The sequence below is a fragment of the Arvicanthis niloticus genome, chromosome 12 (assembly GCF_011762505.2).
Source record: "Arvicanthis niloticus isolate mArvNil1 chromosome 12, mArvNil1.pat.X, whole genome shotgun sequence".
NCBI classification, from domain to species: Eukaryota; Metazoa; Chordata; class Mammalia; order Rodentia; family Muridae; genus Arvicanthis; species Arvicanthis niloticus.
This window is the reverse complement of record NC_047669.1, coordinates 72474328-72489987: the sequence shown is the minus strand read 5'-3', so window position 1 is coordinate 72489987 and position 15660 is coordinate 72474328. Positions and strand designations below refer to the sequence as shown.

The window sequence follows — 15660 nt, the reverse complement described above, 5'->3', positions numbered from 1 at the left end:
TTATTATCTAGAGACACTGCAAAAGTTCTGTGGCTCCAGAGAACCCTGACTAACGCAACAATGAAGGACAGAATAGCACATCTGATGTATTGACTTCTGTACTGAGTGTGTGAAACAGAGCAGCTGCAGGGGCACACCTTGGCGTCAGTGTGAGGTCAAAGCCAACCACAGTCCTTGAAGGGTGGGACAAGTAAAGGAGTCTTCATTTTTTGGGTAACCAAGTTTGTTCACCTCTGAGACATTTAGCTGTGAGCTCTGAACTGGGAAATGTAACTTTGCTTAGTCTACAGGCCAACAACCAAAAGTCTGATTGAATGTGGTGTGACTGAGGTGCAGAAACAGCCATTTTTTACTAACCAGATCTCAGTAGACACAATGTTTGATTGGCTCGGAAGTAGTTAACTTACTCGGCTGAGCAACAGTGGTTGTGGACCGAGGTGGGTCTACCCTAGCTTTCTTCCTGCACCATAGTAACTCCCCATGGATTTTGTGCTAGCCAGAAGTGTAAGGTCCACCGGGAAGGGAGAAACTCCCTCCCTCTCAACCCTCGGAAATTCACGGCCACCCCAGTAACTCACAAGACACCGAACTCGATGCAACAGCAAGAGGTATATTTGAATCAACTCGTTGAGGTCTCACTTCTAGCCTGTCCTACGCAGAGGCAAGCAATGAAGTACGACCCCGACTCAGAAAGAAGTAGAGTGTTTAAAGGGCAAAACCGCAACCCAGGGGAGATGAGGGGGGATCATGATTAAGTATCTATAGAATGCACCTGTCCAGTGTTCAGCTTCCATGACAGGTTCAAGAAATGGTCATGGGGAAATATCTCATACAAGCCTTTCTTCTTTTGAGAATCAAACCCTATTCAATTTATTTTGTGGTCAGTTCGGTTCCTGGTACCCAGAGAGCACAAGCATGCTGACCTAAACTCCCAGCTCTGAATTCCTGGCTCAGTATCTTATCTAATTTGTCTTGTGGATGGCTAATTTCTTGAGACCCAGAGCGCAGAACAAGCTGATCTGCACTCTTGGCTCCATCTGTGGACAGTTTAAAATTTTTTAACTCTTTCAGAAGCAATCAGGAACTGAGCAGATCCAAGACAGCAGCTCTGCCCCCAATTACACAGAACCCAGAGGAAGCAGGGCTCCCAGGAACTCTAACTCGGGCAGTATCCTAAGTAAGCAGACAGCAATGCCTGCCCCAAACAGGGTGTAACTGGGACCCACAAGGACCCAGGAAGTCACTCCTGGCTCGGAGTACTGGTTCCTTCCCGTCTGGGCCAGAGCACTGAGCAGATCTTGGGTGGCAGCTCTGCCCCCAATCTCTAAGAACCCAGAGGAAGTGGGGCTCCCAGAGCTCTAACATGGGCAATATCCTGTCTGCGCCTGGGCATTGAGCAGATTTTGGGCCCCAGCTCTTACCCCAGTAGTTACACCCACCCCACGCAGTTCTGATACAACCAAAATAATAGAAAAGACAGGCTCCAGTCAGGGACAGGGCAGGTAGCATTAAGGAGATCCAGATGGTGAAAGGCAAGCGCAAGAGCATAAGCATCAGCAACCCAGGGTACTTGGCATCATTAGAACCTAGTTCTTCCACACAAGAAAGTCCTGAATCCCCCATATTACTAGGAAAGCAAGATTCAGATTTAAAATCCCTTCTAATGATGATGATAGAGGACTTTAAGAAGGTCATAAATAACACTCTCAAAGAATTTGAGAACACAGGTATACAGGTAAAAGCCCTTAAAGTGGAAACACAAAAATCCCTTAAAGAATTACAAGAGAACACAACCAAACAGGTGAAGGAATAGAACAAAACCATCCAGGACATAAAAATGGAAGTAGAAACAATCAAGAAATCACAAAGGGAGACTACCCTGGAGATAGAAAACCTAGGAAAGAAATCAGAAGCATCCAGCCAACCCAGTGGGGGTGTTAAACATAACACTGACATATTGGTAGCTGAGCTGGGCAGCCAGGAAGTGGCCTTGCACTCACACAGGAAGTCCATGCTGCTCCTGGAGAAGGCAGTTAAATAGCATGTGTGAGCATGCCCAGTGTGAGCCACATCCTTTGGGAGCTGCACCACGGGGCTTCTCCATGTACAACTTTGAAATGGCGGAAGATTAGCCAAATACAGAAAAGAATTTATCTTCCACAGTTACAGCAACCCACCGGCTTTACCCAGAAAACTTGATGCACATTATTTTAACGACATAGTTTCGGACCATCCTCGTCTTTCCCTGGGTTGTCTCAGGAAGACACCCGGAACCAAGTTGCTGACTCAGGCAAGATTCCGCTGTGCACAGGAGCTTCGGGGAAGAGCAGGCCACTCTGCTCCTGGGTAAGAAGGTGCCCGGGTTTATTCCAGAACATACCTCAGATGCGGCAAATGTCTTCCACTGTTACCTGAGCTCTGGCCACGGAACTCTGGACTGAGGAAGCTAAATACACATGGCAACGGTTGTGGCAAAGAAACAAGGGAGAGCATATCCATTTAACGTTTTAAATTTTCTTTCCATTGAAAAGTTATAACCTCTTCCCTCTCTATTCCCCAATTTCCAAATAAAATAAAACTTCCTTACTGTTTCCATTAAAAAAAATAAGAGTACTCACTGAGTCTCCCTGGAACTGGGGTTTAACCACAGTGTGCTTTCGGGTTCCATGCTCGATCTGGATTTTTAAAAAATTACAATTCGATGTTCTTTTTAATAGATGTACCATAATCTATTTATGCAACTCTGGGCCTCTGGCATGTTAAGCAAGCACTCTGCCACTAAGACACACATACACAACACATACACACACATACACGCACACACACATACACACCCACACACACCCATGCACACACACATGCACACACATGCACACACACGCACACACACACTTGAAATTCTTTCCTCTCTAATCAAGTTAATGGTGTCTTTGGCCTGCAACCAAAAGAATATAATGAGGTGAAGAGCAATTTCAAAAGACCCCGAAGCCCACTTCGAGTCTCCACATGCAGGTAACTGCACACATGAGTGCCCAGCATACATGTAAACACACTCACATACATGTGAACTCACACACACAAACATGCAAGAACACACACACAAAATAATACAGTGACGTCTGAAGTCAAATACTGACATTAGCAATACCATTTTTTTTTTCTTTTTCAACTAACGATTTTAGCCAGCACATAAAAGAATGGGTTCTACATGATATTTCACACAGGTTATGATATGTATCACTGTACTTTGTTCTGTAAATTTTTTTTTTTTTAAATTTCACGGGTTTGAGTGTTCGCCACTGTATGGGGGTGCTGGGAACTGAACCCACGTTGCCTGGAAGGGTGGTAAACGTTCCTAACTGCTGAGCCATCTCTCCAGTCATCCACATTTATTCTTCTTCCCCCCACCCAACAACCTTGCCCCCTCCCTTGCTTTCCCTCTGGCTGACCCTCCACATTCTGCATCATACCATATCATATCATATCATATCATTACCATACCACACCATACATACACACAGTTAAATTTAAATTCTGAATATGAGAGAAACATCTATTGTAATTGTGATGGTTTGTGTATGCTTGGCCTAGGGAATGGCACTGTTAGGAGGTGTGGCCTTGTTGGAGTAGGCGTGTCACTGTGCGGGTGGGCTTTAAGACCCTCACCCTAGCTGCCTGGACATCATCTTCCACTAGCAGCCTTCAGATGAAGATGTAGATCTTTCAGCTCCTCCTGCACCATGCCTGCCTGGATGCTGCCATGTTCCTGCCTTGATAATGGACTGAATCTCTGAACCTGTAACCTAGTCCCAATTAAATGTTGTCCTTATAAGACTTGCCTTGGTCGTGGTGTCTATTCACAGCAGTAAAACCCTAACTAAGACAGTGATCATTATGTTTTATCATCTAAATTCTTAGAAAATGTAGCCACACTAGTCACTGTTAAATCCAATGTTAAAAGTTAAACAAGTACTGTCCTCATACACATATGCAGAACTACAGTTCACAGTCAGAGACAAATGGCCAGTGGCCATGCTTGCGGTATGCTTATGTCGCACATTTAGAAACATTGCTGGAGATGGTACAGATGGACAAGTGCCTCAAAGCACACAGATTTGGGGTTGACCTGATTGGACCAAGAACAGAATGGAAGATGGACACACAGACACCTACAGAAATTCTGGGATCTGGTGAGCTGTGTCTGGCTGAGCCAGGAGGGCAGGATTAGCTCCTCTCAGGAGGAAGCATTCAGCCTCTGGTTGCAGTCATCTGGTGGAAGAAGCTGTAGTTGATAGTTTCTGCACACACAGTCACAATCTGCACAGAACCACAGAAAGGCTTTGTTATTTTCTGAGCCTGGCTCAGGAAAAGCTTGGCCATTTCTCTGAGTCTGAAGCTCTCAGGTCCTTGACATGGCTGAGCTCATATTGACAATATACACTCACACAGGACTTGGTTTGTTCCTCACAGGTGAGCCTCAGGTACACACAACTCGTGGTGGCCAACCTCAGCAGTCAGAAGACACAGAGGTAGAGACTACGGAAGCCATTTGCACTAAAAAATAGTGTGGTGTTCAGGCCCTGCTTGGGAGCCACTAGTGTGTGAGTTTTGTTCTTTCCCCCTTTTCATTCCAGTCTCCAAACAACAGGTTCCAAGGAGTTGGATGCTCCCCAAGGTGGTTAAGATGACGAATGTCCCTCTTGCCTTGGGCATCAGAACATCTGGTTCCCAGTTGGTGTGTTCTTTGGGACATTTACGTGGTACAGCCTCTCTGGAAGGACATGGGGGGGGGGTAGCCCTTGAGATTAGAAGCCTGGAGCCACTTCCAGGTCACCCTCCCTGCTTTTGCTCATGGCTGAGGATGTTGCTCCCAGCATCCTGTTCCTACCATCCCTGTCATGATGGATTCCTCTCCCCCCAGGACTGTAAGCCCAAATAAACTCTTCCCTCTGTAAGATGTTATTTTGCTGATGGCACTTGATCAGAGCATCAGAAAACTAATACCCTGGAGTAATTGCAGGCCATCAGAGACTGGTCCAATAGAGAACAGTCATAGATTACAGGGACAGGGGAAGTGAAATTAGGACACCCTCCTTAGGGGACTGGTTTAGGCTGGCTTCATCCCTTGAGCAATGCATCCAGGTCCTGCCAGGTGGCCATCTCTGTCTCTGGGCTCCAGGGAATGCCCCCTTCCTCCTTTTCTCAGACCAAGGATTACAGTATCACCATTTATGTTATTCATGTATGCTTTGCAAGTAATTTTTAAAATCCTCTGAAATCACCACCTTTGTGTGAGCCATCCAGATCCCTGTCTGCTATGATAACGTGATCCGGGAGTAGCCTGGGGAGACAGCCTAGCTGAACAGAGATGATGACTTCACTACTCTTCCTGGCGTGAGACAGCCTGGTGTTATTGCCTTAGAAGAGCCTGTTGTATATCTTTCTCTAACTCTGTATTCAGTGAATTACAATGCTAGCTTGAAATTCATCATGGTGGGATAGTTACGCTGCAGAAAATGTTTTTTTCTTTTTCTATTTTCTTTCATCTGTTACTTTTCTTTTCTCTCTCTTTCCCTCCCTTTCTCCCTCCTTTACTCTTGACCCCTCCTCTGCCCTCCCCTCCTTCCTTTCCATCATGCCAGGGTTTTCTCCAGGTTACCTCTTCTGTTCTAAAAATAGAAGCCTCTTCTATTCTAAAAACAGCCCCTGCTGGAGTAGAAAACTTGAGGGAGGTGATGGGAAATAGAAACAAGGTGTGTGTGTGTGTGTGTGTGTGTGTGTGTGTGTGTGTGTGTGTGTTGTATATACATGTTCATGTGGGTACACACAGGTGTGAGTGCAGGTGTGTGCACCTGCATATGGAGGCCAGAGGTTGATTTGTGTGTGTGTGTGTGTGTGTGTGTGTGTGTGTGTGTTCTATGCATGTTCATGTGGGTACACACAGGTGTGAGTGCAGGTGTGTGCACCTGCATATGAAGCCCAGAGGTTGATCTCAGGTATCTTCCTCAATCACTTTCCACCTTGGTTTTTGAAAGAAGCCTCTCATGGAACCTGGAGCTCACGGATCAATGCAGAGGGAATGACTGGCTAAGGACCTCTAGGGGTTCAACTGATTCCAACCCCTCCCCACACCGTCTCTCCAGCACTGCGGTCTCACACTGGCGTATATACACTGTGTACACAGCACTGCTCCTGGCTTCTTGTGAGGGTACTGAGCTCAGTCCCTTGTGCAGAACTTTGATGCCTGAGCCTTATCCCCTGCCCCCAGGAAGAAGTGGGTTTCTTATTTCTACCCCAGTCTTCTGGGTTCTTTCTAGTTTGTTCTGTGCTCAGAGCCTAGCATGGAGCCTGCAGAGAGCTTGGAAGTCAATGATAGACAGCACACCTCCTAGTGTATAACAATGCACTCCTGAAGAAGGTGGCTGGGTGACAAGAGGGTCACCTAGAACAACAGTAAGTAGATCTTCTCCATAGTGTGACTGAATGGATCAACCTTAGATGAGTGGTGTGACCACGTGTTGTCTGACTAGGGAAGGATGTAGGCGGGGCTGCGGGGCTGCAGAATGTGTAAGCCACCACAGGAAATCACCCCAAGTGTTCACCAGCATACGGACAGAATAGTGCTCAGCTGTAAGATGAGTAACTCTCCGTGGAATGACACAGGTGAACCTCGATGACAGAATGCCTGGGACAATAAGCTCATGTCAGAAGAGGAAATACCACATGCTGTTCTGAAGTATCTGCAAGGGACGGGCTCTAAGACACAGCAAGCAAGCTAGAAGGATGTTATAAAAAGTTTGAGGAGGGGAAATAGGGCCTTACTGGTTAAAAGCTGCTGAGTATTTTGTCTGGAATGTTTAAAAGAAACCTCAAAAATAATGGTGATGTCGTGCAATACTGTATGTATGGCTAGTGACATTATACCAAATATTTATAAGTGGTTATGGTGGCATATTTTACGGCTCTTATATAGGCACACCTTTTTAAACTGTCCTATACCAAACCTATAGGATTATTCATTTTAAACAGATGTGTTATTTGGTATGTACACTTGATCTCAATGAAGTCTTTTTTTTTTTTAAATAAACAAAGCAATTTGTATTCCTCAGGGTTCTCCAGAGGAACAGAACCAATGGATGGATACATCTATATATTTATGTACTTATTACACACACACACATGAAATAGTAGCAAGAGTAAGATGACTCCTGAGGGGAATAAGGTGCAGCTGATGGGCTCTGCGTCTTACAGTGAATCTATAAATGGCACTACTGCCCGTCTCTACTTACAAAACAATCCTTACGTATTCATCTGAGGTTCTGTGGTCTTTACACTCACCATGACTCTGCCATAGTACCACAGAGATACCATGGCTTGCATCAGTCAGACTGTTCCAGCCTCCAGGCAGTTGTCAGTCAGGCCCTTCCCAAGCCTTTCCACATGCTAGGTCTGCAGATAGGGTGGGCAGCCGATCAGCCGTCATGACTGGAAAACCAGCTCTACAAGACCACAAAGCGCAGCTCTGTCGGTGATTACACGGACCCTAAGGACCACCGTCGTTTAGTATGTACTATGACTATTAAGACCTTCAGGCATATTATTCACTAAACCCCTCTCAAGGTTAAAAAAAAAAAGTCACTCCTGAAAGCTGAGAACCTGGCAGTCACTTAGTTATAAGGCCAGGTACCTAAGTGGTTAGAGTAGTCCCAGGGGGCTTTCTCACTTGGTGGTGGGGTGTCTCTGACTTGGGGGTGGGGTGCCCTTGTAACTGTTGCTTAGCCCACAAGGCTGGTTGACTCATCAGTCCAAATCTGGCCCCCCAAACCTCAAAGTTTCTGGAGCTGCTGGTCCCTAGAATAGGATGGAAGTTTGGAAATGCTGGTTCTGGTGTCAGCAAAGGAATCATCATCATCCTCATCACCATCACCACCATCACCATCACCATCATCACTATCACCATCACCATCACCACGTCACCATCACCACCATCACCGTCACCACCATCATCACCATCACCACCATCACCATCACCACCATCACAATTACCACCACCACCATCACCACCACCACCATCACCATCACCACCATCATCAGCATCACCACCATCACCATCACCACCACCACCACCATCACCACCACCACCATCACCATCATCACCATCACCACCATCACCACTAGCAGCAGGTGAATCAACTCTGAGGTAGGAGGGGAGGCTGTGACTACCGTTCTGTTTGACAATAAACTCCAAGGCTCTAAGGACGGCCTTAGTGACTGCTCTTCCTAGTGTTGTGCACAGTGGACCCGCCTTCCTTCAGACTGCCTCTCCCACAGGAAGAGACACTCACATCACATGTTCTGACATTGTTCCTTCTCTCCATCTTTCTCAAAAACTTTGGACATTAAGATGTTCAGACCAAGACATTCTAAGTATTGGCTGATTGTTTAAATGTGGTGTATATTCATGGGGGGAGGAGGAGAGAGAAAAAGAGGAGAGAGAGAGAGAGAGAGAGAGAGAGAGAGAGAGAGAGAGAGAGAGAGAACCCCCTTGAAGTTGACACTGGGAATCAGATCTGCGGCTACCGTGTGCTGAGCACATGCTACAGACCTGAGCCACACCCCCAGTCCCAGATGGAATCTTTAGAATCTAGGGGTTGTTTATATTTGACAAAACATTCTTGGAAAGTTACCAGGGAAAAAAACCACAGCAGCCTCTCATGCTAAACAGTTATGGCTGAAGGAAACAAGAACCAATCCAAACGGAGGGGGAGTTGAGTCATGTGCTTCAGATTCACGTCCAGCCTGAGAGTCTTCACAGATGAGAATCTTGAAGGATCCTGGGATGTTATCACACGAGACTTAGTGCAGGCCTTGAATCCTGTCACTACAAGCCTTGTGAAGACGGAGGAGGTTTACATGATACAGCCACACACAATGTGACAATGACTGTCAGGACTTAGAAGAGGCAGAAAGCATGTCCCCTCAGAGCCCGTGTAGGGAGCAAGCTCGGCTGTCACCAACAGTTCCTTCAGGAGTCTAACCTCCAGACCTGGGCCATAGGAAAGTCATAGAGGGGAGTTGAATTCCCTCAGATATAGAGGGGGCTTAAGGAAAAGGCAGAGACAGAGGCCACTAACCACAGTGACCTCTGCAGACCCCACCCCCCACAATGCCTGCCCCACTCCCTGAGACCGGCCAAGAGGTAATGGAACTGTGAGTTAAATACTTCCAAGACAGGAACTCATCTGTCTACTTTCCAACACAACAGATTCTAACTTTGTACAGTTTTTCTTTATAACAAGCCCCAAATCTATCCTTAGAGTGTCTGCTGGTGATCGCTTGTCTCTCCTGATGTACACATCAAACCTCACACAAGATGAGACCTCCTATGTTCTTTCCACCCTTCATCCCTTCCTTTCAGCTATGTCTCTCTTACAAGTTTTCTTCCCATGAGTATCCAAACCCCTCCCCCTGGACACCCCCATTTCTTTCCCCACTTTTCATGTGTATGCGTATGCATTTTGCATGCATTTGAGCACAGGCATGCTTGTGTGCATGTGTGCCCATGTATGTATATACCCATGGAGGGTGCTGGGAGTCATCCTCAAATGTTCTCCCACCTTATTCAATCAAACTCAAAGCTTTCTGACATGGCTGGTCTCCTAACTAGCTGGCTCTGGAAATCTTCCCCTCCTGAGGCTGGAATTGGAGGTGGCCACCAGGAATTGAGTTCTGGTGACCCAAACTCCAGTCCCCAGGCTTGCTTGGTAAGTGCTTGATAACTAAGCCATCTCCCCAGCCTGTGTTCACTCCAGGCATGGCCTGACCTCCACGGGGTGGTGTGTGTGTGTGTGTGTGTGTGTGTGTGTGTGTGTGTGTGTGTAGCCATGGCTCTTCCTCTTCTAGATACTGACCTGGGGCTACTTCCCCAGAGACGGTGGCCTGCTTCCTGCATGAGCAGAGTACACTCCTGAGGGTTCTGCTTTAGTAACTTTTCTTGTTGCTGTGATGAAATACTCACACCAAATCAACTTAAAGGAGGAGAGGTTTGTTCTGGCTCACAGTTCAAAGACATGGCAGTCAGGCAGGGAGTCGGGGTGGCAGGAGCTGGAGGCAGCCGGTCAGGCTATATCTGGAGCCAGAGAGCAGAAGGCAAGGTGTCCCTGCTCAGCTTGGTTTCTCCTTGTTTAGTCCCCACCCCCCACGAATGGAGAGTGCCACTCTCACTAACGCTGGCTCACTCTTGCTCTGGACTGGCTCCACCAGTTGCACTGCTTTTCCGGCCTCACACAGAAGTATTATTCTCACTTCCTGGTTCAAATATTCGAAGTCCATTGTTTAAAAAAAAAAAAAAAAGAAGCATGAGGTAGAGGGTGTGTGTGTGGGGGGGGGGGGTAAGACAGGAACTGGAGGTGGAGAAACGGAGTGGATTTGATCCCATCGTGAAATTTTCAAACAATAAAAAAAAAAATTAAAACTAGGTCTGGAATCGTGTATGCAGTTTGGAATCTTCTCAAACAGGTGCTTGGATAAAGAGAAGATAATAATACTGACGCTAAGCCCCATCTTCCCGAAGACAGATCCTTCCCAGTTGCTGGACTTAACGTGAGAACGTGCCTGTAGTAGAAATCGGAGGTTTTTAATCCCCTAACCCTGTATGTGTCCTCAAACAGGGACAAAGCAAGTCCTTGGCGATGGCTACCCGTGGTCACCTGGCTTTCGTCCACAGTGAGCTCTCTCTCCAGTGAGGCTTCTGTTCACTCACGGGGTTTCCTTTGAAGAATCGCAGAAGCTCTATGGAGGTTTGTTTTGTTTGGTGCAGGCCGGATTAAAGGGTGGTGGAGGTCCTTGTTGGCTCAGCTCAGTGTCTCCGTTTGCCTGCTGTTTGTGGCGACTGTCTTTGCCAATGGCTTCCATACATTTTTTTTTAAGGTGGATTATAAATGAAACGGCAGAGAACCATGGGATGGCCTGGTCCATTTCAACAGTGGTGTCAGGTCCTGTCTTCATCGCAGCATCTGCTTACCAAGTGGAATCTAGTTCTGATTCCCTCAGGTACCTGTCCTGGGGACCCAGAGAGACAAAGACTGAGACACACAGCTCTCATTAATCCACGTAGAGATAAAAAAGATTAGGCTGCCCAGGCACTGGGGACCCTGGGAAAATGACAGAAATAAGCGTTGTTTTGTGCATCTGGTTTTCTAGAGGTGGGGAAATGGCGGGGGGGTGATGGTGGTGGTAGATAAAGCCTTAAGTCTTTAATAAGGCTAGAAATTAAATTGGGATTAACAGTAAGATGAAGCATCTCCAAGAAACTGTACAAGGACACACCTGCTTGGGGCTTTTTTTGGCCTGGTTTCCAGAACATTCTCTATACTGTTAATACTTATCTCCAGCCTTTCCGTGGTTGAAACATTAGTTATTGCCCGTTGGTTTCAGGTCCACAGCCCGTTCTGCAGATGGCCCCCCCTTGCTTCCAGGGGCTGCCGCTTCAAAAGCTGCCACTCTGGAGCTGTCTCCATTTCTGCAGTTTCATAGACCCTGGAGAGGAAGCCTTGACCTGTTAACTGAAGAGGCTTCTCATGGAAGGTAAGCGAGGACCCATGTAAGCCCTGGGCTGGGGAGAGGAGCGAAAAGGTAGAGTAAACATTGTGCTTCGATTTCTCAAAGTTTCTAGAAGCCGGAAGTCAAGAGCCGAGTCCAAGTGAGGTAGGTTTCATTCTCAGACCTCCTGGCTTACATAAAGCTACCTTTTCACGGGAGGGAGCAGGTACACAAGGGAGGCTGAATTTACATCTCTTCTCTCAGGGGTGCTAAGAAGGTTGCTGTACCAGGACTGTCTGTGCTCTGTGGCCTCATTTTAACTTGAGGTCCCAGCTTCTCTGTCATGAATTCTCACTCAAACATCCTGTTCACAGCAGGCAGTGAGTAAGGTTTAAAAGCAAGCTAAGGGCCATCACAGAGAAACAAACATTCTGGCTACATCTAGTGCCTGGCTGATAAAACTGAGGCACTGCCAGACCAGGTGGCCTATCTCTGCAATCCCAGTGCTTGGGAAGCTGAGGCAGGAGGATTTTAGGCCAGCCTGAACTACATAGCAAGACCTTGTCTCAAAACAAAACAGAACAACACATAAATATATCATAGATTGTATATTATTTTTATATTTGGCATGATTTTCTTTTATAATAGAGAAAATACTAAAAATATAGACTCACTTTCACCTAACTATCAAGAGTAGAAAAAAAAAAAAAAAAAAAAAAAAAAAAGTAAGCATAGGTCCACAAGATGGCTCCACAGGTAAAAGGTGCTTGCTTATCAGCCCGAGGTTGTCCTCTGGGTCCCATGTGGTGGAAGAAGAGAACTTGTAGAGTGAAAAATTATATAAAATATATACAGGCTTTTTCTTTACCCCTAGACCTGAGCAAAAGAATACAGGTTCACTAGTTCCAGAAATCAGAACTGAATGTAAGATTTCAGGCCTTCACTGCCCCGGGATACATTCTGGAAAGAGTAACCCACCTGTGGGTGGGGAAGGCCCAAAAAAGGAAGACACATTCCTGACCACAAAAAGATGCAAGTCATCTAGGTGGGGCTGGGAAGCTAGTAGCCACAATGACAGGGCAAGAGACAGAGTAACAACTGAGAAATAGTTGGGCAAGTGACATGGCAAGACCACATTTTGTGAGGAGTGGGTGTGCAGAGTGCTTTCCACATGATCCTGAATCATTTAGGTTTGGGCTCCTCTGGAATGTCCCACTACTTTTATGATATGTATCCTTGACAACCCCTCACCCCCCTTCCCACTCCCCTGGTTTGTGGTTTCTCCTTTTTAAAAAGCCCCTCAGCTTGCTGGTCTTTTGTCAAACTCTACTCCTGCGTGAGTGAGCAGTTTGACCGTTGGCTGCCGACTCTCCTCCCTAATAAACCTCTGCTGATTGCATCCAGGTACGGTGTCTTGCGAGTTTGTGGGTGGCCGTGACTTCCCAAGACTTCCCGAGTTTGGGGTCTTCAAACTGACCCCTGCAAGTTGTCATCTGATCTTCACATATGCACTATATGATGTGTGTATAAAAGGAAAAGAAACAAGCAAGAACAAAGAAAGAACAAGGACCACGGGACTGCTGGGAGAAGGGGGTTCGTCTCTTCCTTCCTGGTCATCTAATGTGGAGGGGTCAGCCTTGAAACCATGTGCACACCACCAACAAACATGAGCTCCAACAGGATACGTGTGTGCGTGTGTGCGTGTGTGTAATATATATATAATGTCATGTATAGATAGATATGATGTCATATATAGATATATTCATATATCTATGACCATAACAAAAATTAAAAGGTCATCAATTTGAGAAGGGGACATAGTTAGAGCTTAAGGAAGGACAGCTGTGAGGGGCGAGATGAAGGAACGGGGAGTGTGATATAATTTATTTCAACTAAAAACATTTTTTTAAAGGATGATACTTTCTGTGGTAGTTTGAATATGCTTGGCCAGGGAGTGGCACTATTAGGAGGTGTGGCCCTGTTGGAATAGGTGTGTCACTGTGAATGTGGTCTTCAAGACCCTCATCCTAGCTGCCTGGAAGCCAGTCTTCCACTAGCAGACTTTCGATGAAGATGTAGAACTCTCAGCTCCTCTTGCACCATGCCTGCCTGGATGCTGCCATGTTCCTGCCTTGATGATAATGCACTGAATCTCTGAACCTGTGAGCCAGCCCCAATTAAATGTTGTCCTTTATAAGAGTTGTCTTGGTCATGGTGTCTGTGCACAGCAGCAAAATCCTAACTAAGACACTTTCTAATAAGAATCCCTGCCGTTCTTTGCTGGTGGATACAGAGTAGCCCCAAGCCTGTAAGCTTTTGTGTTTTAACTTTTGTTTTACTATTCTTGAGGGAGGGTTTCACTGTAGAGCCCAGGATGTCCTCAAGCTCGATCCCCCTGCCTCAGCCTCCTGACTGCTGGGATCACAGACATGTACCACCAAACCTGGCTCCTTCAGACCTTTCTGAAGAGTCGATTATTACGGGCCCTACAGTTCTGCTGAGCAACTCCACAGGCTTTACTGTAGGGAAGCACAGGCTCACGCGTGGCCATTGCTACCAAGATGTTCATGGAACTGTATTTATGTTGGTAAACATTGGAAATGTCTGAGTTTTTATTTAAATTGATTGAAATAATTACATATTATTCATTATGGAATTTGAAGTGACCTTTGAAACTCAGGCTGCAGAAGCATGTCTTGGCAACACTTTCCTGAATGCCAGTATTCAGAAAGTTCTTTCCCCTGTATTGTCTTCTCGTCAGTTAAACACACCAAAGACAAACCCAGAAGTTTCAAAATTGCACTAAGGAAATGCATCTCTTTCGGGTTGGATTCACTTAACCAAGAGTGAGCCCATGTTCAAATCCTCCAGTTCTGTCTGTGTGTCTTGGCTCAGTCCAGTTTGTGGCTGCTGCTCTGTCGGTAGTCACTTTGTTCCTTGTGCGTCTGGCCTGTCCTTTTTGCCTGTGTGTCTGTGTATCTGTGCCTGGCCAATGTCTAACTGTCCCCAACAATGGCTTCGCTCTGTATTTATTGAACAGCACAGAACACATGGCATGAGGAAGGAATGAGGCAGACCTCACAGACATCTTTAACAGTTTTACAAGGGATTAAGCTAGTGACCGTGACTGACCTGGACTGATCCAATAGCAAACATTACTTCAGGCATAGCATTATCAGTTCATGTCTGTATTGCTTACACTGGTGGGGAATATTTGGTTCCCAGCACCCACACCAGGTAGCTCCATGGATCTGATGTGTCTGGCCTCTGAGGGACCTGCACTCATGTGCACACCCCACCACACACATATTTCCAACTTTTTAATACATACACAAAAAATCTGCAAAAAATGAAAAATGTTTGACTGTGATAAAATCCAACGTGAAATGTCTTTTTTGTTGTTAATCCCCGTTATTTTTTTTATTTTCCTTTTCTATCTTTTTTAAAATTTATTTGTTTGAGGCAGGATCTTACTACTGGGGCAGCCCTGGACAGCCTGGAACTCTGTTTGTAGACCAGGCTGTCCAAGCTGGCCTTGAATTCATAGAGATCTATCTGCCTCTGAGTCCTGAATGCTGGGATTAAGGTGCGTGCTACCTCACGAAGCTTTGACTCTCTGAGCAGTCTTTTCCTGCTCTTGATAAACTCTCTCCTTTGAGTTCAATATTCAAATTCAAAGCGACTTATATGTGTGTTGTGAGGAGTCCAGCTTACTTTTTTCTACACTGATAGCTAGTTTTTTATATTATTTTCTTGCCACTTACTAACATATGAATTATTTTTTTCTTTCTAAGTTGGATTGATTTCGCATTTTGTCAAAAGTCAATCTCTGTGCTGTTCAGTAGACCCCATAGTTCTATTTTAATATCTGCTTCTATTTTTATTTGTAAATTAATAGGAAGTATCTATGTGTGTATGTGCATATGTGTGGGAGCCTGTGGAGGTCAGAAGAGGGCATCAGACCCCCTGGCATGGGAGTTAAAGACCACTGTGCACTTTCTGACAAGACTCAGGAACCCAGACTCAGATTCTCTGCAGTAACAGCAAGTGACCTTAAACACCTTAACCAGTTTTTAATAAGTCTTTTTAAAATTGAAAATAGACATTTTTAAATATGAT

At 45.8% G+C, this 15660-nt stretch overlaps 1 long non-coding RNA gene across 2 annotated transcripts; it reads left to right on the top strand.

The window, feature by feature from the left end:
• Nucleotides 1-10482: 10482 nt before the first annotated feature.
• Nucleotides 10483-13738, top strand: LOC143444092 (uncharacterized). Of its 2 annotated transcripts, XR_013113646.1 has the most exons (5): nt 10483-10799; nt 10930-11052; nt 11437-11586; nt 11668-11706; nt 12946-13738. It is a non-coding gene; the product is annotated as an uncharacterized LOC143444092 (long non-coding RNA). The 2 variants fall into 2 exon arrangements; XR_013113647.1 differs by lacking the exon at nt 11668-11706 and having other exon boundaries at nt 10490-10799.
• Nucleotides 13739-15660: the final 1922 nt, after the last annotated feature.